This window comes from Bactrocera neohumeralis, chromosome 4 (assembly GCF_024586455.1).
Source record: "Bactrocera neohumeralis isolate Rockhampton chromosome 4, APGP_CSIRO_Bneo_wtdbg2-racon-allhic-juicebox.fasta_v2, whole genome shotgun sequence".
Classification (NCBI taxonomy): Eukaryota; Metazoa; Arthropoda; class Insecta; order Diptera; family Tephritidae; genus Bactrocera; species Bactrocera neohumeralis.
Genome location: NC_065921.1, coordinates 45,798,932 through 45,810,011, shown reverse-complemented (window position 1 = coordinate 45,810,011; position 11,080 = coordinate 45,798,932).

The window sequence follows — 11,080 nt, the reverse complement described above, 5'->3', positions numbered from 1 at the left end:
CTTCCCATATAACACAATTTAAATTCCATTTGAAAAATTTACTTTCCACGAATAGTGCATTCGAGGTGTGCCAACTTCTGACTGAAAAATAAGTAAATTACTTTGTCAATGTATCAGATATATAATTGAAATTCAAAGAGAATACCTTTCTTGCATATTTGTGCATAGAATGAATCAGTAAATACAATCGGGAGAAATCTCTCCCTTGACCCTATACAACTAACAGGTCTTATGTACTTGTAGGTACTTCCCTGGCATTAACCCTTGCAACTTAAAAGTTAGTATCCGAACTTAGCACTTCCCTACTTCCTCTTTTAGATATGCCACTGTATGTTTTCTAACACATTTTTTCATTAAAGAAAGAAAATTGCCTCTCTACTAGAACTTAAAGTAGCGTAGTCTAACTTTGTAAAAATAATTTTCATGAATATCACTTAAAAAACTTTAAAAGGGCGCTTCCAGTAAAACAAACATTTACAAGAGCTTTAGATTCGAAAAATGTATTTGCATAGAAATTATCGTGCTTACCCAGAAACAGACGTGTGAGAAAATGAAGTAGATACGAGTCGACAAAACTATGCCAGGAGCTAAAAAAGCCAGCTCGGCTGGATAGTGGCGACCTGTTCAATCCTTAGAATACTGTTGCTAAAAGGGCAGACACATGTGGCTGTATGAAATTAATTTAAGTGGTGCATTGTAAACGGCAGACACACATTCATTGATGCTAGTGCCAGCAGTTGAATGTTGCGGAAATTGTGATTTTCAACCAAGCATTTAATACCTAGCGTTACGTAGTCTGAGTTGTTGGCGTTTGTTGTTGTTGTCTGAATGCTCCAGTGGCTGCACGTTGAAATTGCTATAGTTTAATAGGTTCTTGCAGCATTCTCAGTACTTGACCTCAAATCGCAAACTGTTTACGTTTTGGCCTTTCTACTATTTGCTCGTTGTGTGCAAAAGTATGCTTGTGCTAATGTATTTAGATATGTATATATGTATTGCATGTCACTTAAAATAAACTTCATGCTTTCAGTTTTTGTTTTTCTCTTTAAGACCGTTTTTCAACACAACCCGCAATGGTGTGTAAATAGTTGAAATATTTGAAATATCTGTGGAAAGCATCGAAGGACCTTTGCAATTCGAAGCGTTTATGGTTCACGAGAATATTTCGAAGCCAACTCTTCGATGTTCTTTCTTGCTCCATTTCTGTTTCCATCATGGGTTTCTTTGGCTGCCTCTTTTATTGTCTTCCCTTCTATCCATATTCTTCTGTTTGTTTATCAATATATTTATTCGCCAGCAAGCTGTTCGTAGCACCCCCTTCTAAGTCGTATAATAGATATTTGCACATACATATATAGTATATATGCATTTTATACGAATGTGAATATGCTTAACATTTTAATGCATAATTCAAATGGTTTAGAATTTAATTAGCAACTTAAATAAATTATAAATATTACATTATTTTTGCAATTCTATTACACTGTACTTTCTCTTAGTTATAAATTTTGTACGATATTAAATTTATGAACAAATGGGTTTTTAAATGTTTATGTGGGTATATATGTATATACTCCAATACAATTTTCAAAATCGGTGATTTCGCAAAATTTCCCTGGATCAGTTGACGTGGTTCTTTCTTTAATAGAAAACTAAATCTTTAGTTAACCTCTAAAATTAAAACTAGTTTCACCCAAAAGTGCGGTACATTCCAACTGAGATTTGAAATTTCATTTAACAGAAATGAAAATAAATATAATCAAAATGAAATAAAATAGTCGCTGCAGTTGAGCAAATAAAAATAAGTGGAGAAAAGTGGCAATAAATTGGCACATCAGCGTGCGCCTGGAGAGAAGATTGGAAACCAGTGACATTTCAGCCAAAGTGCAACTGAATACATTTTATGTAAGCGCTGGATTTTCATTCGATATAATTGCATATTTATATACTTATACATTTATATGTAGTATATACCAAATTGAAAGATAAGTTAGGAATATATTTATAGAAAATGTCATCAAATATGTATGTTCATCTGTTAATATGCCATCTATATTAGGGGGTGTAGTTAAAAATTTGTTTACTATTTCATTGCGGAGGCTTAAAAATGTTCTTTTTACATTGACAAACAAATCCCTAAAAATTTGAGACCTTTGTTTTGATTTTAGGTATTTTTAAACAAATTAAGTAAACGGCTGGTTTTGTAGAAAAACTTCCGAAGGAAAAGTTTTAAAAAATTTTATTTCAAAAAAGAAAGTCAGTACATATTTTAAAAGTGCTTTCTTTCAGAAATATAAGTGATTTTATAAAAAATAGCAAAAAAAAATTTGGTTTCAAAGAAACAAAATTTAGTTTTAAAGAAATTTTTTTTATCTAAAACTTGGTTCAATGACTTTATACAAATTTTTTTTTAAATCGAATGCAATTATCCGGTTCCCTTAAATAAACATCTCTTTGAAGACAAAAAGACCTGGGTACAATTTCAGAAAATGATGCTAGCATTCTTCAACAAATCTTAGAAAAGCTTACAAAACAAAATGAGTTTACCATGGCACTTGAGAAAAGGCTTCAGAAGCTTGAAAAAGCAGTACAAAAAAAAAATAAATAAATATGACAAAATTCTTAAAAATTATGCTATGGAACGCAAACGGCCTTACTAAACACCAAAATGAGCTAGAAACAATACTCACTACTGAAAAAATTGACGTTTGCTTAATATCTGAGACCCATTTTAGCAAGCAAACTTACATAAAATTCAGAAACTTCGAAATGTATCATGCAATACATCCGAACAATTGTGCACGCGGAGGAGCTGCTATTATAATAAGAAGCAACATAAAAACCACGAAGAAAATAGCATATCTACAGATGAATTTCAAGCAATAACGGTCACGATAGATAGCGACAACAACTTGTCCCTTACAGCAGTTTACAGTCCCCCAAAACATCAAATAAAATGTCATAGCTATCTAGAACTGATCAATAGTCATAAAAACCGATTTATAATGGGTGGTGATTATAATGCGAAACATACTCACTGGGGCTCGAGGCTTATAACCACAAAGGGCAGAGAGTTATTGAAAGCTCTTCAATTGTCTGGGTGCAGTATCATGTCTACTGGAACACCAACTTATTGGCCAACAGATCCACTTAAAACACCAGATCTTATTGATTTTTTTATTACAAAACATATCTCCTCAAATTATATGTGCATAGAAAACGGTCTAGATATGACCTCTGACCATTCACCAGTATATTTAACACTACACGAAAGTGTTGTTATTAAGGAACCTCCACTTTCGCTAACAAATAAAAATACTGACTGGGAATACTTTAAGCAAATGCTATTCAATGTTGATAGTCACGTAAAAATAAGTTGTAATTCCGAGCTAGATAACGAAATCATGAATTTAACAAATACAATTCAATATGCAGCCTGGAGTAGCACACCAACTAAAAGAAACGTCACAGCAGGTCATAAGTATACCAAAGAAATTAAAGAAATGGTAGCAGAAAAACGCCGATTACGCCGAAAGTGGCAACAAACAAGATCTCCATCCGACAAAAGTTGTCTTAACAAATTGTGTAAAAAACCTACCAATAACATAAAGACATTTAAAAATTTAACCCTAAGCAATTATCTGAAAAGTTTATCTAACGACCATAGGAATGATTATTCACTTTGGAAGTGTACAAAAAATTTTCTCGACCCTTACTCAGCATCATCCAATCAGAAAGCAGACCAGACATGGGCCAAGAGCGATATCGAGAAAGCAAATGTTTTTTCGGCATACCTTGAAGGTGTCTTCAAACCATATGACACATCCAATGCAGCAGAAATGGAAACTCATACTTACGAGAATTATACCGAAATTCCTCTAATAACTAACGATGAGGTATGTGAAGAAATAAAAAAACTGAAGTCTAAGAAATCGCCTGGGTTTGATCTTATTACCAGTGAAATATTAAAACAGCTTCCTCACAACGTTATATGTAAAATTACTGCCATAATGAATGCTACCATAAATCTTCAATACGTTTCCATTTAATGGAAAACTGCTGAGGTGATTATGTTCAATAAACCTGGTAAGCCAGCGCATGAAATTACTTCGTATCGGCCCATATCTCTCCTGCCAATACTCTCAAAACTATTGGAAAAACTGCTTGCTGTACGTATTAACAACATAATTGAAGAGAGGAAGCTGATACCAGCGCATCAGTTTGGCTTTCGAAAAAATCACTCCACTATTGACCAAGTACATAGAATAACTCGAGTAATTGAAAATGCATTCGAAGACAAAAAAGTTTGCTCGGCCGTTTTTCTTGATGTGTCTAAAGCCTTTGCTAAAGTTTGCCATGGCGGGCTCGTAAACAAAATTAAAATGCTTTTACCAAAAAAATATTACAATATTTTAAAATCATATTGATGATTTAAAGGAAATAAAGGCTGGTGTCCCTCAGGGTAGTGTGTTAGGACCCATTCTTTACCTACTCTTTACGTGCGATCTACCACATGACGACAATTGTATTACAGCAACATTTGCAGATGATACTGCGGTTCTGTCTGTCGGCAAAATACAAACTGCATCAATTGCAAGATTGCAGGAACATTTAAACAAAATATTTGAATGGACAGCTAAATGGCGAATAAAATTAAACGAGACTAAATCAGTACACATTGATTTCACATACAACAATACTAGATATATGCCTCTGTACTTAAACGGTGTGCAAATACCATATCACAATACCGCGAAATACCTAGGCATGACCCTGGACACAAAACTTAGATGGAGTGCACATGTCAAAAAGAAAAAAGAAGAATTAGAAATAAAATTCAGAAACTTGTATTGGCTATTGGGTAGAAACTCTGCATTATCCACATATAACAAAATTCTAGTCTACAAGCAGGTGTTCAGACCAGTTTGGACTTATGGGATACAACTTTGGGGCTGCTCAAGCCCTAGCATTGTTGCACAAATCCAGCGATTTCAAAACAATGTTTTAAGATGCGCCGTCAATGCGCCTTGGTATGTTCGCAGTCACGATCTTGAACGCGATCTCGGAATTGACTCAGTTGCTGCATCAATTAAAAAATGTGCAAAGTCTCATATGGAAAGACTTTCTGACCATGTGAACACTGAAGCCAGGGCTCTTGTCACTCGAAGTGCATGGAAAGAAAGGCTTAAGCGCAAAAAACCGTATCACCTTATACAGTAACCAGATTCTCTGCAATTTATACGCAGAGCACCATTAATTCTTTTGTATTATACATTAAGCAAAACAAATTGTTCGTTAGTTTATGTTATGTTAACTAGTTACAATGGCATTGAAATAAAAAAAAAATAAATCAATTTCATATCTCACGCATTAACCGATATTTTCGGTCAAAAGTCAACTATAGATACTAAGGTTCACATATTCGATACTTTTGGGCTCGAAGAGTTTTAGTTAGATTTAAAGAATTTTTGGCCTTGATGTACCATACTTTAAAAGAATAATTCGTACAAAATTTTATTTCGTTAAATTAATTGTTTCTTGATTTGTATATTGGAAAGTGGAATCAAATGGAAATTAAAATTTTGCTATGCGGGAATTACAACCACGCCGTAGTCCGACTTCCATTTTCGCACAGTGACATAGAATGTTAGAAGAGAGCCACGAACTAGCTTTAGTCGAAATTGGCACGGCGGATTCCGAGATATGTGATTTCACTTAAAGGAGGGCGAGGCCACGCCCAACGTAGAATTTTTTATCCTGGTCCCATTAAGCCCTCTCTCTGGAAATTTTATGTATCTGGCGGATTTTGTTATTGATTAACAGTACCGTTATATTAGGAGGGCACAGGTTTATCTTCCGATTTCAACATTTCAGAGCTCGTCCCGTCATCCGTATCATTTATCGATATACATACATATATATTCATTAGGGTGTCTTTTTTTAACTATTCTTTTTTTCAATCCCCTCATGAAATTTCCTTGAAAATACCCCAGAAAAAATTCTCTGAAAATTTGAGCCCTTCATATTAACATTAAGGACTGGACCAAGGCATGTAAAAACTTTCCATTGAAAATACACGTAAGTCGTGATCTTTTAACTTTAAATTTCAGTAGCCCAGAGGCATTTTATGGCATGGCTTTGACTTTAGACATATATTCCTCAGAATTGAGCACTATACAAATGTGCCCATTGCGACAAAGTCGAAACACCGGTGAGGTAGTACAGGATTCTAAACCTGATTTTTCCACGAAAATCGCTTTTTTTTCGTATTTATCTCGTAAATGTCAAGAGTCATAGAAGAAATGTGAAATTGGGATTGAAAAAAATAAGTAGTTCAAAACAAACACACCCTAATATACCTATATGTATGATTCTAAAAACCCCATAAAGAGAAATCTAATGGTGTTAAATCACTTTATTCTCAAAAACGTATGGTACATTCATGCCTCCAAAATCCACACCAAACATTGACATGCTGTGGATGCATTTCGAACTGCGACAGTCAACCGTTCATTATTTTTCTGTCAACTGTCGATATGTTTTTATACTCATGAAACCGTTGCTACAAAGTATTATATATTATATATTATTATATCTCGATGAAACTTGGTACGTAAATTCCGTAGTAAAATTTCGAGTTCGTAGATGGGCGTAATCGAACCACTGCCACGCCCACAAATCGCCATTAATCAGAAACGTATAAACGGCAATAACTAAGCAAAAAGTTGAGATATAAAACGGTAATTTGGTACAGATGATTGCAGTAGCAAGGAACATCTGCGGGAAAATTTATTTAAAAAAGTGGGAGTGGCCCTCTACCATGTTTAATGTACATATCTCCAGTGTGAAAATACTTGTAAATGAAATCGGAAGGTAACCACGCACACTCCCCATATCACGGTATATTTAAAGACTATTAAAAGCACGATAATTCATTAACTAAATACGCCAGATACATTAAATCACACCATTACCACCGAGATGGCATGAGAGAGCTTTATAGAAGCCGGCGGAAGAATTGGAAGATGGGCGTGGCACGACCCACTTTTTGGTGAAATTCCATATCTCAGGAGCCGACCAACCGATTTCAACAAAATTTAGTACGTGGTATTCTCTTACGTTCTTATGTCTCATTGTAAAAAATGACGAAATCGGATAACAACTACTCCTATTTGCCATATAGCACACTTTTAAATTCCATTTGATTCGTTCAGTTTCCAGTACACTAATCAAAAAGTTATTAATATAACGAGGTAAAATTTAGCACGACTAATTACTTTAGTATGTGTCGCCTTATGACCAAAAATTGTTGAAATCCAATAAAACTTGTTCAATCCCCTAGGTACCGAATATTTAGACCATACATGGGCGTTTTGACTCACATGAGCAGTTACTCTCAGCTCACGTATTCTTACGCTCTTATTTGAGTTGCTATTGAGAGCGAAAAAACCAGTTTTGCACTGTGGGATAATGAATTGATTTTCCTGCCAGTTGCGCTGCAGACAGCAACGAGGTAACATAGGTAGTCGGTATGTCGATGTTTTTTTATGCCCTAGTATATTTTTGTATGTAATGTATAACATAAATAAAATGTTATAATTTCAGATACCTTTGGTGGGGTAAATTGGGAGTTGACTACTTTTACTAGCAATCTAGTTAGCAGAAATTTTAAGATAATGTTGAAATTGTGAAGTTCTCTAGAAATCATGCTTAAAAATAAGGCTTGCCTCAGCATCGGAAATCATAAAGCAATATTTGTCATTCATTTTGAACAAACACATATAGGTACGCGCATAAATAGTATCATAAAACAATCAAGCGGCGCACGATGTTGCTTCGCTGTTGTTTGCTAATCAACTGACTGCAAATGTTCTTTGTCCCATGGTAGCCACTTTACGCTCGCGGTTACCAATACATCCATACATTTCATTTGCCCATCTCTGATTTAGACCCCAGTACCTATAGTTGACTTTTGATCGAAAACGTCGGTCAATGTATGATATATATAACTGAAGTTAAGGGATAATCTTTCCCTTATAACGGTATGTCAAAAATGGGTTGAATCGGACTAATACTTCCCTTAGTCGCCATATATCTAATGTAAAGATAATTGAACTTCCGGGTGACTTTGTACCACATATATCGGCCAATATGTGAGTTATCACAATGGAAATAAGGGAGCATGTTTTACATACTTCCCTCACAACCTTGCGAAATATATAAATTACTTTCTTTTAAAGTGTTCGCGTATGCCTTTGAAAGGTACACGAAAGTACTTTCTGTATAACTTTTTACTCATTTTCAGCAGAATTACCCTCCTGTGGGTGCATTTTACGAAATTAATTCATTATCTAAAAGTATGAGTAGAAGAGCTCTACTGGTGACCACATCCATTAACTCAATATGTCTTCTTCGCCGTTATTTGTCTTCTAGAAGGTCTGTCGCAAAAGAAACAGAACTTTTTAAATAGAACTATTTCTGTTGGCGCCATCTATTGGTGGGTATATGAGATAAAAAGTTTGATCTATCTCTTGTTGACATTTCGTAAAAATTTTAAGACAATTGGATAACTACAATCGATGTTATCCATCAAAAAGTGACAGCAGCTTTTGGTCATCGGTCGTAAAATTCATTTCGAACAAAGAGCAAAATTTTGTTCTAAACTTGGGAAAACGTTTACTGAAACATTTCAAATGATGGAAAAAGTTTATGGTGATCAGTGCCTATCCCGTAGTAATGTGCATGAGTGGTTTAAGCGATTCTAAGAAGGTCGTGAGGACCTCTGTGGCGATCAGAAGTCGGACCGGCCAAAATCAGTGATTACCCAAAACAATATTGAAAAATTGCACGATTCCGAGGGTATTGTATACCGAGAGTTCGTCCCACCTGGCCAAACGATTAATACTGTGTTTTACCTTGGTGTTATGAAGCGTCTTTTGTTACGCATTCGTTGTGCTCGACCACAATACCGTAAGGCAGGGTCCTGGCGCCTGTTGCACCATAATGTGCCGTGTCATCGGTCGTCGCTTGTCACTGATTTTTTGACAAAACACTCCATATTAACCATTAATCACTCATTCTGTGATTTTTACCTATTTGGAAAATTTCTTTTGCCATAAAAATGACCTTAAACACTCATTTGAAATTCTAATTGACCGGCGCTGTATCGAAGCACAAGGAAACTGCTTTGAATAAAAAAAATATAACTTTTGAAAAATATAATTTTTTGTTGTTTTTTTTTAACAGACCTGTTTCTTTTGCGACAGACCTTGTGGCTCCCATATTTTTTACAGTCATAGAGTTGGTGACTTCTCTGTTCATATCATCTCATTTTCTTCTCTTGCACGTTTCTGCTCAATTTTGCTTATCGCATTACTTTACGTTCGGTCCTCTGCAATTTATTAGTTTGCACGCCGGTTATTATGGTCTACGACATGGTAAATAGCGGCGAACACCCACTCACACACACCCATAAACAAACACGCGCAAGTAAAGGTACACAGCCGCAGCTGGTTTAACGGCATTCAGCTACTCCACCCAAATGGCAAGAACAAACAATTAAATAGACAATGCTGACAGGCTAGCGAAGTCACAGGAATCGAAGTCTATTTACAACAACAGCAATTCAAAGTACTCCAGAAGAATGGCAACACTACACATTGTTGCCGACTGAGCTGGATATATCTATTAGTACTTGGATGTATATATGTGTACACTTTTTTCTAATTGCCTGTTGTTTTGTTGTGGCATTTGTCTGTCCTCCAGTTTTACGTAGTTGTTTCATATTATGCATTTAATCAACATATTTCAATTGTTTTTGCCTTTCTGCTTTCTTAAAGCGAGTAATGGCAAATGCGAAACGACTGCTTGGGGACAAAAAGTCCCGTTAATATTTGCAAATACACAATAACCGCATTTAAAAGCCGCAAGTGAGCGAAAGGAGGTGCGCCCATAAGAAAGAAGTAGCTGAAGTGAAAGTCTCGCTTTTGCTTTCACTTTTATCATTCTCGCTTCTAACTTACCGCAAAATATACCTTCAGTTTTCTCAAGTCCTTTGTGCCGTTCGCGGCGTCGCTTTAAATTTTAATTTGCCGTCGCGTATTTTTCTCAAAACGGATGCGTCGGTTGTCGTGTAGTTCACACGCGTTGCTTCGGTCTCATATGCGAGAGTAAGTTTGTGTGAACAGATACTGAAAAATAACTTGTAAACATTTAAAGTTCGAAGAAAATAAAAATTAAATTGTTAGTGTGAAGAAAGCAAGAAAGTTGCAAAAGCTTAGGGAAAACGAATTAAAATGGTTAAAAATTTTGAGAAATTTATTTTAAAAATATGTGTGTTTAAATTGGTGGAATTGAAAGTAATTATTATGTAAGTTTTTCAAAAACAAAGCAAAGGTGCACATACAGAACTGCATGAAGAATTCCGATATAAATTTTTTTACAAACTTTATCATTTACTGCATTTTTTCATGAAAATATAAAAAATAGTTTAAGGCTGTGCAAAGAATAACGTAAAAAAATAACATAAAAGCTAAGAAATAAAATATTGCAAAAAGTAATTAATTTTAATAACTAACATAATAATAGTAAAACTAAATTATAGAAAAATAAAAATAAGATAGTTACGTTAAAATTAACCTAATTAGGGGTTAAATGGGTTTCATCGAACAAAACACGGCATATATTCAATAATTTTTTGCATATAAGAAATAAAAAATTTTATTAAAACTTTTTATTATTTAAAACTTACACATCTTACAAAGAGTAACCGAAATTTCAAAGCAAGATATTTTAAACTCAGCCTTACCATCATTTCCGGCAGTGCCTCCGCGTTTACAGCAGAACTTCTTACAGGATCATCTGAAAAAAGAAGAAATACGTGCTTCAGTGAAAATGGTAAACTAGTGTTAAAAGATGGAAAATTTAAAAATTGAAAAATATTTCTTTCAACCCTTTATAAATAATATCTCCAAGACAACCCAACCTGAAAACACTGTTTCGAGATCACGAGACTTTTCAGGGCTGTATCTCCGAAACTATTACTCGGAACAACTTCAGCAACGAGAAAAATATTTTGGAG